Below are 12,316 nucleotides of genomic sequence, written 5' to 3'. Positions count from 1 at the left end.
ATAATGTTTGATGCCACTCTTTCGGGGCTCAACCAGGAGCTCAGAAACAGGTCCCTGCAGAGTGGGCTGGTAGGACAAGTCTCTGCGCTGTCTATTACTGATTTTATACACCCAACAGCACGAGATTTCACTTCGTTAAAGTATTGAAACGGGACGAACGGACGGACGGACACATTCATCTATTGCAGGCTGGTACACTCAGTTTACAACTTCGTTTCTACCAGTATAAAGGTTTTTTGAGCGATGACCTCCAGAAGTATAGTTGAATGTTGATTGTTTAATACATCTGAATGTGCGACAGGTCTTTCCAAGCATGGCCTACGACCATCTCACCCTGAATGCGCTCGATCTCGTCTGATCTCGGAAGCTAAGCAGAGTCGAGCATGGTTAGTACTTGGATGGGAGACAGCCTGGGAATACCAGGTGTTGTAGGCTTTTGCATTGTTGTATCTGGATGGGTCGCATTTTACACTTCGACTCATCCAGTTAGTGCACCCGCCAATTTCACGTCGATATGGTGTACTGCATTGGGATCAATATTTTTTGTAAAATACTGTTTGATGCCACTCTTTCGGGGCTAAACCAGGAGCTCAGAATAAACGTTTTCACGAGCGATGACCTCCTGGAGTATAGTTGAATGTTGATTGTTTTATACATATGAGTGTTCGACAGGTCTCTGCAAGCACGGCCTACGACCATATCACCCTGAATGTGCCCGATCTCGTCTGATCTCAGAAGCTAAGCATGGTCGAGCCTGGTTAGTACTTGGATGGGAGACTGCCTTGGAATACCAGGTGTTGTAGGCTTTTGCATTGTTGTATCTGGATGGGTCGCTTTTTACACTTCGACTCATCCAGTGAGTGCATCTGCCAATTTCACGTCGATATGGTGTACTGCATTGGGATCAATATTTTTTGTAATATAATGTTTGATGCCACTCTTTCGGGGCTCAACCAGGAGATCAGAAACAGATCCCTGCAGAGTGGGCTGGTAGGACAAGTCTCTGCGCTGTCTATTACTGATTTTATACAGCCAACAGCACGAGATTTCACTTCGTTAAAGTATTGAAAGGGGACGGACGGACGGACGGACACATTAATCTATTGCAGGCTGGTACACTCAGTTTACAACTTCGTTTCTACCAGTATAAAGGTTTTTTGAGCGGTGACCTCCAGAAGTATAGTTGAATGTTGATTGTTTAATACATCTGAATGTGCGACAGGTCTTTCCAAGCATGGCCTACGACAATATCACCCTGAATGCGCCCGATCTCATCTGATCTCGGAAGCTAAGCACGGTCGAGTCTGGTTAGAACTTGCATGGGAGACTGCCTGGGAATACCAGGTGTTGTAGGCTTTTGTATATTTGGATCTGGATGGCACGCTTTTTACACTTCGACTCATGCAGTGAGTGCACCTGTCAATTTCACGTCGATATGGTGTACTGCATTGGGATGAATATTTTCTTGTAAAATAATGTTTGATGCCACTCTTTCGGGCTCAACCAGGAGCTCAGATTAAAGGTTTTATGAGCGATGACCTCGAAAAGTATAGTTGAATGTTGATTGTTTTATAGATCTGAATGGGCGACAGGTCTTTCCAAGCATGGCCTACGACCATATCACCCTGAATGCGCCCGATCTCGTCTGATCTCGGAAGCTAAGCATGGTCGAGCCTGATTAGTACTTGGATGGGAGACTGCCTGGGAATACCAGGTGTTGTAGGCTTATGCATTGTTGTATCTGGATGGGTCGCTTTTTACACTTCGTCTCATCCAGTTAGTGCACCTGCCAATTTCACGTCGATATGGTGTACTGCATTGGGATCAATATTTGTTTTAATATAATGTTTGATGCCACTCTTTCGGTGCTCAACTAGGAGCTCAGAAACAGGTCCCTGCAGAGTGGGCTGGTAGGACAAGTCTCTGCGCTGTCTATTACTGATTTTAGACACCCAACAGCACGAGATTTCACTTCGTTAAAGTATTGAAAGGGGACGGACGGACGGACACATTAATCTATTGCAGGCTGGTACACTCAGTTTACAACTTCGTTTCTACCAGTATAAAGGTTTTTTGAGCGATGACCTCCAGAAGTATAGTTGAATGTTGATTATTTAATACATCTGAATGTGCGACAGGTCTTTCCAAGCATGGCCTACGACCATATCACCCTGAAGGCGCCCGACCTCATCTGATCTCGGAAGCTAAGCACGGTCGAGTCTGGTTAGTACTTGGATGGGAGACTTCCTGGGAATACCAGGTGTTGTAGGCTTTTGTATGTTTGGATCTGGATGGCACACTTTTTACACTTCGACTCATACAGTGAGTGCACCTGTCAATTTCACGTCGATATGGTGTACTGCATTGAGATCAATATTTTTTGTAATATAATGTTTGATGCCACTCTTTCGGGGCTCAACCAGGAGCTCAGAAACAGGTCCCTGCAGAGTGGGCTGGTAGGACAAGTCTCTGCGCTGTCTATTACTGATTTTATGCACCCAACAGCACGAGATTTCACTTCGATAAAGTATTGAAAGGGGACGGACGGACGGACACATTAATCTATTGCAGGCTGGTACACTCAGTTTACAACTTCGTTTCTACCAGTATAAAGGTTTAATGAGCGATGACCTCCAGAAGTATAGTTGAATGTTGATTGTTTAATACAGCTGAATGTGCGACAGGTCTTTCCAAGCATGGCCTACGACCATCTCACCCTGAATGCGCCCGATCTCGCCTGATCTCGGAAGCTAAGCAGAGTCGAGCCTGGTTAGTACTTGGATGGGAGACTGCCTGGGAATACCAGGTGTTGTAGGCTTTTGCATTGTTGTATCTGGATGGGTCGCTTTTTACACTTCGATTCATCCAGTTAGTGCACCTGCCAATTTCACGTCGATATGGTGTACTGCATTGGGATCAATATTTTTTTGCAAAATACTGTTTGATGCCACTCTTTCGGGGCTAAACCAGGATCTCAGAATAAACGTTTTCACGAGCGATGACCTCCAGGAGTATATTTGAATGTTGATTGTTTTATACATATGAGTGTTCGACAGGTCTCTGCAAGCACGGCCTACGACCATATCACCCTGAATGCGCCCGATCTCGTCTGATCTCGGAAGCTAAGCATGGTCGAGCCTGGTTAGTACTTGGATGGGAGACTGCCTGGGAATACCAGGTGTTGTAGGCTTTAGCATTGTTGTATCTGGATGGGTCGGTTTTTACACTTCGACTCATCCAGTTAGTGCACCTGCCAATTTCACGTCGATATGGTGTACTGCATTGGGATCAATATTTTTTGTAAAATACTGTTTGATGCCACTCTTTCGGGGCTAAACCAGGAGCTCAGAATAAACGTTTTCACGAGCGATGACCTCCAGGAGTATAGATGAATGTTTATTGTTTAATACATATGAGTGTTCGACAGGTCTCTACAAGCACGGCCTACGACCATATCACCCTGAATGCGCCCGATCTCGTCTGATCTCGGAAGCTAAGCATGGTCGAGCCTGGTTAGTACTTGGATGGGAGTCTGCCTGGGAATACCAGGTGTTGTAGGCTTTTGCATTGTTGTATATGGATGGGTCGCTTTTTACACTTCGACTCATCCAGTGAGTGCACCTGCCAATTTCACGTCGATATGGTGTACTGCATTGGGATCAATATTTTTTGTAATCGAAATGTTTGATGCCACTCTGTCGGGGCTCAACCAGGAGCTCAGAAACAGGTCCCTGCAGAGTGGGCTCGTAGGACAAGTCTCTGCGCTGTCTATTACTGATTTTATACACCCAACAGCACAAGATTTCACTTCGTTAAAGTATTGAAAGGGGACGGACGGACGGACGGACACATTAATCTATTGCAGGCTGGTACACTCAGTTTACAACTTCGTTTCTACCAGTATAAAGGTTTTTTGAGCGATGACCTCCAGAAGTATAGTTGAATGTTGATTGTTTAATACATCTGAATGTGCGACAGGTCTTTCCAAGCATGGCCTACGATCATATCACCCTGAATGCGCCCGATCTCATCTGATCTCGGAAGCTAAGCACGGTCGAGTCTGGTTGGTACTTCCATGGGAGACTGCCTGGGAATACCAGGTGTTGTAGGCTTTTGTATATTTGGATCTGGATGGCACGCTTTTTACACTTCGACTCATGCAGTGAGTGCACCTGTCAATTTCACGTCGATATGGTGTACTGCATTGGGATGAATATTTTCTTGTAAAATAATGTTTGATGCCACTCTTTCGGGGCTCAACCAGGAGCTCAGATTAAAGATTTTATGAGCGATGACCTCGAGAAGAATAGTTGAATGTTGATTGTTTTATACATCTGAATGTGCGACAGGTCTTTCCAAGCATGGCCTACGACCATCTCACCCTGAATGCGCCCGATCTCGTCTGATCTCGGAAGCTAAGCAGAGTCAGAGCCTGGTTAATACTTGGATGGGAGACTGCCTGGGAATACCAGGTGTTGTAGGCTTTTGCATTGTTGTATCTGGATGGGTCGCTTTTTACACTTCGACTCATCCAGTGAGTGCACCTGCCAATTTCACGTCGATATGGTGTACTGCATTGGGATCAATATTTTTTGTAATATAATGTTTGATGCCACTCTTTCGGGGCTCAACCAGGAGCTCAGATACAGGTCCCTGCAGAGTGGGCTGGTAGGACAAGTCTCTGCGCTGTCTATTACTGATTTTATACACCCAACAGCACGAGATTTCACTTCGTTAAAGTATTGAAAGGGGACGGACGGACGGACACATTAATCTATTGCAGGCTGGTACACTCAGTTTACAACTTCGTTTCTACCAGTATAAAGGTTTTTTGAGCGATGACCTCCAGAAGTATAGTTGAATGTTGATTGTTTAATACATCTGAATGTGCGACAGGTCTTTCCACGCATGGCCTACGACCATATCACCCTGAATGCGCCCGATCTCATCTGATCTCGGAAGCTAAGCACGGTCGAGTCTGGTTAGTACTTGCATGGGAGACTGCCTGGGAATACCAGGTGTTGTAGGCTTTTGCACATTTGGATCTGGATGGAACGCTTTTTACACTTCGACTCATGCAGTGAGTGCACCTGTCAATTTCACGTCGATATGGTGTACTGCATTGGGATCAATATTTTTTGTAAAATACTGTTTGATGCCACTCTTTCGGGGCTAAACCAGGAGCTCAGAATAAACGTTTTCACGAGCGATGACCTCCAGGAGTATAGTTGAATGTTGATTGTTTTATACATATGAGTGTTCGACAGGTCTCTGCAAACACGGCCTACGACCATCTCACCCTGAATGCGCCCGATCTCGTCTGATCTCGGAAGCTAAGCTGAGTCGAGCCTGGTTAGTACTTGGATGGGAGACTGCCTGGGAATACCAGGTGTTGTAGGCTTTTGCATTGTTGTTTCTGGATGGGTCGCTTTTTACACTTCGACTCATCCAGTTAGTGCACCTGCCAATTTCACGTCGATATGGTGTACTGCATTGGGATCAATATTTTTTGCAAAATACTGTTTGATGCCACTCTTTCGGGGCTAAACCAGGAGCTCAGAATAAACGTTTTCACGAGCGATGACCTCCAGGAGTATATTTGAATGTTGATTGTTTTATACATATGAATGTTCGACAGGTCTCTGCAAGCACGGCCTACGACCATATCACCCTGAATGCGCCCGATCTCGTCTGATCTCGGAAGCTAAGCATGGTCGAGCCTGGTTAGTACTTGGATGGGAGACTGCCTGGGAATACTAGGTGTTGTAGGCTTTTGCATTGTTGTATCTGGATGGGTCGATTTTTACACTTCGACTCATCCAGTTAGTGCACCTGCCAATTTCACGTCGATATGGTTTACTGTATTGGGATCAATATTTTTTGTAATATAATGTTTGATGCCACTCTTTCGGGGCTCAACCAGGAGCTCAGAAACAGGTCCCTGCAGAGTGGGCTGGTAGGACAAGTCTCTGCGCTGTCTATTACTGATTTTATACACCCAACAGCACGAGATTTCACTTCGTTAAAGAATTGAAAGGGGACGGACGGACGGACGGACACATTAATCTATTGCAGGCTGGTACAATCGGTTTACAACTTCGTTTCTACCAGTATAAAGGTTTTTTGAGCGACGACCTCCAGAAGTATAGTTGAATGTTGATTGTTTAATACATCTGAATGTGCGACAGGTCTTTCCAAGCATGGCCTACGACCATCTCACCCTGAATGCGCCCGATCTCGTCTGATCTCGGAAGCTAAGCTGAGTCGAGCCTGGTTAGTACTTGGATGGGAGACTGCCTGGGAATACCAGGTGTTGTAGGCTTTTGCATTGTTGTTTCTGGATGGGTCGCTTTTTACACTTCGACTCATCCAGTTAGTGCACCTGCCAATTTCACGTCGATATGGTGTACTGCATTGGGATCAATATTTTTTGCAAAATACTGTTTGATGCCACTCTTTCGGGGCTAAACCAGGAGCTCAGAATAAACGTTTTCACGAGCGATGACCTCCAGGAGTATATTTGAATGTTGATTGTTTTATACATATGAATGTTCGACAGGTCTCTGCAAGCACGGCCTACGAACATATCACCCTGAATGCGCCCGATCTCGTCTGATCTCGGAAGCTAAGCATGGTCGAGCCTGGTTAGTACTTGGATGGGAGACTGCCTGGGAATACTAGGTGTTGTAGGCTTTTGCATTGTTGTATCTGGATGGGTCGATTTTTACACTTCGACTCATCCAGTTAGTGCACCTGCCAATTTCACGTCGATATGGTTTACTGTATTGGGATCAATATTTTTTGTAATATAATGTTTGATGCCACTCTTTCGGGGCTCAACCAGGAGCTCAGAAACAGGTCCCTGCAGAGTGGGCTGGTAGGACAAGTCTCTGCGCTGTCTATTACTGATTTTATACACCCAACAGCACGAGATTTCACTTCGTTAAAGAATTGAAAGGGGACGGACGGACGGACGGACACATTAATCTATTGCAGGCTGGTACAATCGGTTTACAACTTCGTTTCTACCAGTATAAAGGTTTTTTGAGCGACGACCTCCAGAAGTATAGTTGAATGTTGATTGTTTAATACATCTGAATGTGCGACAGGTCTTTCCAAGCATGGCCTACGACCATATCACCCTGAATGCGCCCGATCTCGTCTGATCTTGGAAGCTAAGCATGGTCGAGCCTGGTTAGTACTTGGATGGGAGACTGCCTGGGAATACCAGGTGTTGTAGGCTTTTGCATTGTTGTATCTGGATGGGTCGCTTTTTACACTTCGACTCATCCAGTTAGTGCACCTGCCAATTTCACGTCGATATGGTGTACTGTATTGGGATCAATATTTTTTGTAATATAATGTTTGATGCCACTCTTTCGGGGCTCAACCAGGAGCTCAGAAACAGGTCCCTACAGAGTGGGCTGGTAGGACAAGTCTCTTTGCGCTGTCTATTACTGATTTTATACACCCAACAGCACGAGATTTCACTTCGTTAAAGTATTGAAAGGGGACGGACGGACGGACGGACACATTAATCTATTGCAGGCTGGTACACTCAGTTTACAACTTCGTTTCTACCAGTATAAAGGTTTTTTGAGCGATGACCTCCAGAAGTATAGTTGAATGTTGATTGTTTAATACATCTGAATGTGCGACAGGTCTTTCCAAGCATGGCCTACGACCATATCACCCTGAATGCGCCCGATCTCATCTGATCTCGGAAGCTAAGCACGGTCGAGTCTGGTTAGTACTTGCATGGGAGACTGCCTGGGAATACCAGGTGTTGTAGGCTTTTGTATATTTGGATCTGGATGGCACGCTTTTTACACTTCGACTCATGCAGTGAGTGCACCTGTCAATTTCACGTCGATATGGTGTACTGCATTGGGATCAATATTTTTTGTAAAATACTGTTTGATGCCACTCTTTCGGGGCTAAACCAGGAGCTCAGAATAAACGTTTTCACGAGCGATGACCTCCAGGAGTATAGTTGAATGTTGATTGTTTTATACATATGAGTGTTCGACAGGTCTCTGCAAGCACGGCCTACGACCATATCACCCTGAATGCGCCCGATCTCGTCTGATCTCGGAAGCTAAGCATGGTCGAGCCTGGTTAGTACTTGGATGGGAGACTGCCTGGGAATACTAGGTGTTGTAGGCTTTTGCATTGTTGTATCTGGATGGGTCGATTTTTACACTTCGACTCATCCAGTTAGTGCACCTGCCAATTTCACGTCGATATGGTTTACTGTATTGGGATCAATATTTTTTGTAATATAATGTTTGATGCCACTCTTTCGGGGCTCAACCAGGAGCTCAGAAACAGGTCCCTGCAGAGTGGGCTGGTAGGACAAGTCTCTGCGCTGTCTATTACTGATTTTATACACCCAACAGCACGAGATTTCACTTCGTTAAAGTATTGAAAGGGGACGGACGGACGGACGGACACATTAATCTATTGCAGGCTGGTACTCTCAGTTTACAACTTCGTTTCTACCAGTATAAAGGTTTTTTGAGCGATGACCTCCAGAAGTATAGTTGAATGTTGATTGTTTAATACATCTGAATGTGCGACAGGTCTTTCCAAGCATGGCCTACGACCATATCACCCTGAATGCGCCCGATGTCATCTGATCTCGGAAGCTAAGCACGGTCGAGTCTGGTTAGTACTTGCATGGGAGACTGCCTGGGAATACCAGGTGTTGTAGGCTTTTGTATATTTGGATCTGGATGGCACGCTTTTTACACTTCGACTCATGCAGTGAGTGCACCTGTCAATTTCACGTCGATATGGTGTACTGCATTGGGATCAATATGTTTTGTAAAATACTGTTTGATGCCACTCTTTCGGGGCTAAACCAGGAGCTCAGAATAAACGTTTTCACGAGCGATGACCTCCAGGAGTATAGTTGAATGTTGATTGTTTTATACATATGAGTGTTCGACAGGTCTCTGCAAGCACGGCCTACGACCATATCACCCTGAATGCGCCCGATCTCGTCTGATCTCGGAAGCTAAGCATGGTCGAGCCTGGTTAGTACTTGGATGGGAGACTGCCTGGGAATACTAGGTGTTGTAGGCTTTTGCATTGTTGTATCTGGATGGGTCGATTTTTAGACTTCGACTCATCCAGTTAGTGCACCTGCCAATTTCACGTCGATATGGTTTACTGTATTGGGATCAATATTTTTTGTAATATAATGTTTGATGCCACTCTTTCGGGGCTCAACCAGGAGCTCAGAAACAGGTCCCTGCAGAGTGGGCTGGTAGGACAAGTCTCTGCGCTGTCTATTACTGATTTTATACACCCAACAGCACGAGATTTCACTTCGTTAAAGAATTGAAAGGGGACGGACGGACGGACGGACACATTAATCTATTGCAGGCTGGTACAATCAGTTTACAACTTCGTTTCTACCAGTATAAAGGTTTTTTGAGCGACGACCTCCAGAAGTATAGTTGAATGTTGATTGTTTAATACATCTGAATGTGCGACAAGTCTTTCCAAGCATGGCCTACGACCATATCACCCTGAATGCGCCCGATCTCGTCTGATCTTGGAAGCTAAGCATGGTCGAGCCTGGTTAGTACTTGGATGGGAGACTGCCTGGGAATACCAGGTGTTGTAGGCTTTTGCATTGTTGTATCTGGATGGGTCGCTTTTTACACTTCGACTCATCCAGTTAGTGCACCTGCCAATTTCACGTCGATATGGTGTACTGTATTGGGATCAATATTTTTTGTAATATAATGTTTGATGCCACTCTTTCGGGGCTCAACCAGGAGCTCAGAAACAGGTCCCTACAGAGTGGGCTGGTAGGACAAGTCTCTTTGCGCTGTCTATTACTGATTTTATACACCCAACAGCACGAGATTTCACTTCGTTAAAGTATTGAAAGGGGACGGACGGACGGACGGACACATTAATCTATTGCAGGCTGGTACACTCAGTTTACAACTTCGTTTCTACCAGTATAAAGGTTTTTTGAGCGATGACCTCCAGAAGTATAGTTGAATGTTGATTGTTTAATACATCTGAATGTGCGACAGGTCTTTCCAAGCATGGCCTACGACCATATCACCCTGAATGCGCCCGATGTCATCTGATCTCGGAAGCTAAGCACGGTCGAGTCTGGTTAGTACTTGCATGGGAGACTGCCTGGGAATACCAGGTGTTGTAGGCTTTTGTATATTTGGATCTGGATGGCACGCTTTTTACACTTCGACTCATGCAGTGAGTGCACCTGTCAATTTCACGTCGATATGGTGTACTGCATTGGGATCAATATTTTTTGTAAAATACTGTTTGATGCCACTCTTTCGGGGCTAAACCAGGAGCTCAGAATAAACGATTTCACGAGCGATGACCTCCAGGAGTATAGTTGAATGTTGATTGTTTTATACATATGAGTGTTCGACAGGTCTCTGCAAGCACGGCCTACGACCATATCACCCTGAATGCGCCCGATCTCGTCTGATCTCGGAAGCTAAGCACGGTCGAGTCTGGTTAGTACTTGCATGGGAGACTGCCTGGGAATACTAGGTGTTGTAGGCTTTTGCATTGTTGTATCTGGAGGGGTCGATTTTTACACTTCGACTCATCCAGTTAGTGCACCTGCCAATTTCACGTCGATATGGTTTACTGTATTGAGATCAATATTTTTTGTAATATAATGTTTGATGCCACTCTTTCGGGGCTCAACCAGGAGCTCAGAAACAGGTCCCTGCAGAGTGGGCTGGTAGGACAAGTCTCTGCGCTGTTTATTACTGATTTTATACACCCAACAGCACGAGATTTCACTTCGTTAAAGTATTGAAAGGGGACGGACGGACGGACGGACACATTAATCTATTGCAGGCTGGTACAATCAGTTTACAACTTCGTTTCTACCAGTATAAAGGTTTTTTGAGCGACGACCTCCAGAAGTATAGTTGAATGTTGATTGTTTAATACATCTGAATGTGCGACAGGTCTTTCCAAGCATGGCCTACGACCATATCACCCTGAATGCGCCCGATGTCATCTGATCTCGGAAGCTAAGCACGGTCGAGTCTGGTTAGTACTTGCATGGGAGACTGCCTGGGAATACCAGGTGTTGTAGGCTTTTGTATATTTGGATCTGGATGGCACGCTTTTTACACTTCGACTCATGCAGTGAGTGCACCTGTCAATTTCACGTCGATATGGTGTACTGCATTGGGATCAATATTTTTTGTAAAATACTGTTTGATGCCACTCTTTCGGGGCTCAACCAGGAGCTCAGAATAAACGTTTTCACGAGCGATGACCTCCAGGAGTATAGTTGAATGTTGATTGTTTTATACATATGAGTGTTCGACAGGTCTCTGCAAGCACGGCCTACGACCATATCACCCTGAATGCGCCCGATCTCGTCTGATCTCGGAAGCTAAGCATGGTCGAGCCTGGTTAGTACTTGGATGGGAGACTGCCTGGGAATACCAGGTGTTGTAGGCTTTTGCATTATTGTATCTGGATGGGTCGCTTTTTACACTTCGGCTCATCCAGTGAGTGCACCTGCCAATTTCAAGTCGATATGGTGTACTGCATTGGGATCAATATTTTTTGTAATATAATGTTTGATGCCACTCTTTCGGGGCTCAACCAGGAGCTCAGAAACAGGTCCCTGCAGAGTGGGCTGGTAGGACAAGTCTCTGCGCTGTCTATTACTGATTTTATACACCCAACAGCACGAGATTTCACTTCGTTAAAGTATTGAAAGGGGACGGACGGACGGACGGACACATTAATCTATTGCAGGCTGGTACACTCAGTTTACAACTTCGTTTCTACCAGTATAAAGGTTTTTTGAGCGATGACCTCCAGAAGTATAGTTGAATGTTGATTGTTTAATACATCTGAATGTGCGACAGGTCTTTCCAAGCATGGCCTACGACCATATCACCCTGAATGCGCCCGATGTCATCTGATCTCGGAAGCTAAGCACGGTCGAGTCTGGTTAGTACTTGCATGAGAGACTGCCTGGGAATACCAGGTGTTGTAGGCTTTTGTATATTTGGATCTGGATGGCACGCTTTTTACACTTCGACTCATGCAGTGAGTGCACCTGTCAATTTCACGTCGATATGGTGTACTGCATTGGGATCAATATTTTTTGCAAAGTACTGTTTGATGCCACTCTTTCGGGGCTAAACCAGGAGCTCAGAATAAACGTTTTCACGAGCGATGACCTCCAGTAGTATAGTTGAATGTTGATTGTTTTATACATATGAGTGTTCGACAGGTCTCTGCAAGCACGGCCTACGACCATATCACCCTGAATGCGCCCGAT

The 12,316-nt window shown here is 45.3% G+C and overlaps 20 non-coding genes and 7 pseudogenes across 20 annotated transcripts in view; all 27 read left to right on the top strand.

The window, feature by feature from the left end:
* The first annotated feature begins 316 nt into the window (after window positions 1-316).
* LOC142928160 (5S ribosomal RNA) lies at window positions 317-435 on the top strand (annotated as a pseudogene).
* A 252-nt stretch (window positions 436-687) lies between these two features.
* On the top strand, window positions 688-806 carry LOC142927636 (5S ribosomal RNA). Its single transcript, XR_012944559.1, has one exon. It is a non-coding gene; the product is annotated as a 5S ribosomal RNA (ribosomal RNA).
* Window positions 807-1,237: 431 nt separating this feature from the next.
* LOC142928173 (5S ribosomal RNA) lies at window positions 1,238-1,356 on the top strand (annotated as a pseudogene).
* A 251-nt stretch (window positions 1,357-1,607) lies between these two features.
* On the top strand, window positions 1,608-1,726 carry LOC142925782 (5S ribosomal RNA). Its single transcript, XR_012942705.1, has one exon. It is a non-coding gene; the product is annotated as a 5S ribosomal RNA (ribosomal RNA).
* A 427-nt stretch (window positions 1,727-2,153) lies between these two features.
* On the top strand, window positions 2,154-2,272 carry LOC142927036 (5S ribosomal RNA). The gene has a single exon (XR_012943960.1). It is a non-coding gene; the product is annotated as a 5S ribosomal RNA (ribosomal RNA).
* A 427-nt stretch (window positions 2,273-2,699) lies between these two features.
* Window positions 2,700-2,818, top strand: LOC142927157 (5S ribosomal RNA). The gene has a single exon (XR_012944082.1). It is a non-coding gene; the product is annotated as a 5S ribosomal RNA (ribosomal RNA).
* Window positions 2,819-3,071: 253 nt separating this feature from the next.
* Window positions 3,072-3,190, top strand: LOC142927840 (5S ribosomal RNA). The gene has a single exon (XR_012944764.1). It is a non-coding gene; the product is annotated as a 5S ribosomal RNA (ribosomal RNA).
* Window positions 3,191-3,442: 252 nt separating this feature from the next.
* Window positions 3,443-3,561, top strand: LOC142925926 (5S ribosomal RNA). Its single transcript, XR_012942850.1, has one exon. It is a non-coding gene; the product is annotated as a 5S ribosomal RNA (ribosomal RNA).
* A 432-nt stretch (window positions 3,562-3,993) lies between these two features.
* LOC142927659 (5S ribosomal RNA) lies at window positions 3,994-4,112 on the top strand. The gene has a single exon (XR_012944582.1). It is a non-coding gene; the product is annotated as a 5S ribosomal RNA (ribosomal RNA).
* Window positions 4,113-4,364: 252 nt separating this feature from the next.
* On the top strand, window positions 4,365-4,484 carry LOC142928083 (5S ribosomal RNA; annotated as a pseudogene).
* A 427-nt stretch (window positions 4,485-4,911) lies between these two features.
* On the top strand, window positions 4,912-5,030 carry LOC142926620 (5S ribosomal RNA). The gene has a single exon (XR_012943544.1). It is a non-coding gene; the product is annotated as a 5S ribosomal RNA (ribosomal RNA).
* A 252-nt stretch (window positions 5,031-5,282) lies between these two features.
* On the top strand, window positions 5,283-5,401 carry LOC142926972 (5S ribosomal RNA). The gene has a single exon (XR_012943896.1). It is a non-coding gene; the product is annotated as a 5S ribosomal RNA (ribosomal RNA).
* Window positions 5,402-5,653: 252 nt separating this feature from the next.
* LOC142926022 (5S ribosomal RNA) lies at window positions 5,654-5,772 on the top strand. The gene has a single exon (XR_012942946.1). It is a non-coding gene; the product is annotated as a 5S ribosomal RNA (ribosomal RNA).
* A 431-nt stretch (window positions 5,773-6,203) lies between these two features.
* On the top strand, window positions 6,204-6,322 carry LOC142926970 (5S ribosomal RNA). Its single transcript, XR_012943894.1, has one exon. It is a non-coding gene; the product is annotated as a 5S ribosomal RNA (ribosomal RNA).
* Window positions 6,323-6,574: 252 nt separating this feature from the next.
* LOC142927234 (5S ribosomal RNA) lies at window positions 6,575-6,693 on the top strand. Its single transcript, XR_012944159.1, has one exon. It is a non-coding gene; the product is annotated as a 5S ribosomal RNA (ribosomal RNA).
* Window positions 6,694-7,124: 431 nt separating this feature from the next.
* LOC142926242 (5S ribosomal RNA) lies at window positions 7,125-7,243 on the top strand. Its single transcript, XR_012943167.1, has one exon. It is a non-coding gene; the product is annotated as a 5S ribosomal RNA (ribosomal RNA).
* Window positions 7,244-7,676: 433 nt separating this feature from the next.
* On the top strand, window positions 7,677-7,795 carry LOC142926619 (5S ribosomal RNA). Its single transcript, XR_012943543.1, has one exon. It is a non-coding gene; the product is annotated as a 5S ribosomal RNA (ribosomal RNA).
* A 252-nt stretch (window positions 7,796-8,047) lies between these two features.
* Window positions 8,048-8,166, top strand: LOC142926021 (5S ribosomal RNA). The gene has a single exon (XR_012942945.1). It is a non-coding gene; the product is annotated as a 5S ribosomal RNA (ribosomal RNA).
* Window positions 8,167-8,597: 431 nt separating this feature from the next.
* On the top strand, window positions 8,598-8,716 carry LOC142927974 (5S ribosomal RNA; annotated as a pseudogene).
* Window positions 8,717-8,968: 252 nt separating this feature from the next.
* LOC142926020 (5S ribosomal RNA) lies at window positions 8,969-9,087 on the top strand. Its single transcript, XR_012942944.1, has one exon. It is a non-coding gene; the product is annotated as a 5S ribosomal RNA (ribosomal RNA).
* Window positions 9,088-9,518: 431 nt separating this feature from the next.
* Window positions 9,519-9,637, top strand: LOC142926241 (5S ribosomal RNA). The gene has a single exon (XR_012943166.1). It is a non-coding gene; the product is annotated as a 5S ribosomal RNA (ribosomal RNA).
* A 433-nt stretch (window positions 9,638-10,070) lies between these two features.
* Window positions 10,071-10,189, top strand: LOC142927972 (5S ribosomal RNA; annotated as a pseudogene).
* A 252-nt stretch (window positions 10,190-10,441) lies between these two features.
* On the top strand, window positions 10,442-10,560 carry LOC142927520 (5S ribosomal RNA). The gene has a single exon (XR_012944444.1). It is a non-coding gene; the product is annotated as a 5S ribosomal RNA (ribosomal RNA).
* A 431-nt stretch (window positions 10,561-10,991) lies between these two features.
* Window positions 10,992-11,110, top strand: LOC142927971 (5S ribosomal RNA; annotated as a pseudogene).
* A 252-nt stretch (window positions 11,111-11,362) lies between these two features.
* LOC142927829 (5S ribosomal RNA) lies at window positions 11,363-11,481 on the top strand. The gene has a single exon (XR_012944753.1). It is a non-coding gene; the product is annotated as a 5S ribosomal RNA (ribosomal RNA).
* A 431-nt stretch (window positions 11,482-11,912) lies between these two features.
* On the top strand, window positions 11,913-12,031 carry LOC142928390 (5S ribosomal RNA; annotated as a pseudogene).
* A 252-nt stretch (window positions 12,032-12,283) lies between these two features.
* LOC142927818 (5S ribosomal RNA) overlaps window positions 12,284-12,316 on the top strand; it is a 119-nt gene continuing 86 nt past the window's right edge. The window contains exon 1 of the ribosomal RNA XR_012944742.1: window positions 12,284-12,316. This exon is cut by the window's right edge and continues 86 nt beyond it. This is a non-coding gene — a ribosomal RNA (5S ribosomal RNA).

This window comes from Petromyzon marinus, chromosome 23 (assembly GCF_048934315.1).
Source record: "Petromyzon marinus isolate PM22_M1 ecotype Great Lakes invasive population chromosome 23, UKy_Petmar_22M1.pri1.0, whole genome shotgun sequence".
Lineage (NCBI taxonomy): Eukaryota > Metazoa > Chordata > Hyperoartia > Petromyzontiformes > Petromyzontidae > Petromyzon > Petromyzon marinus.
Note: the sequence above shows the minus strand (reverse complement) of the source record. Positions and strands in the feature narration are given on the sequence as shown.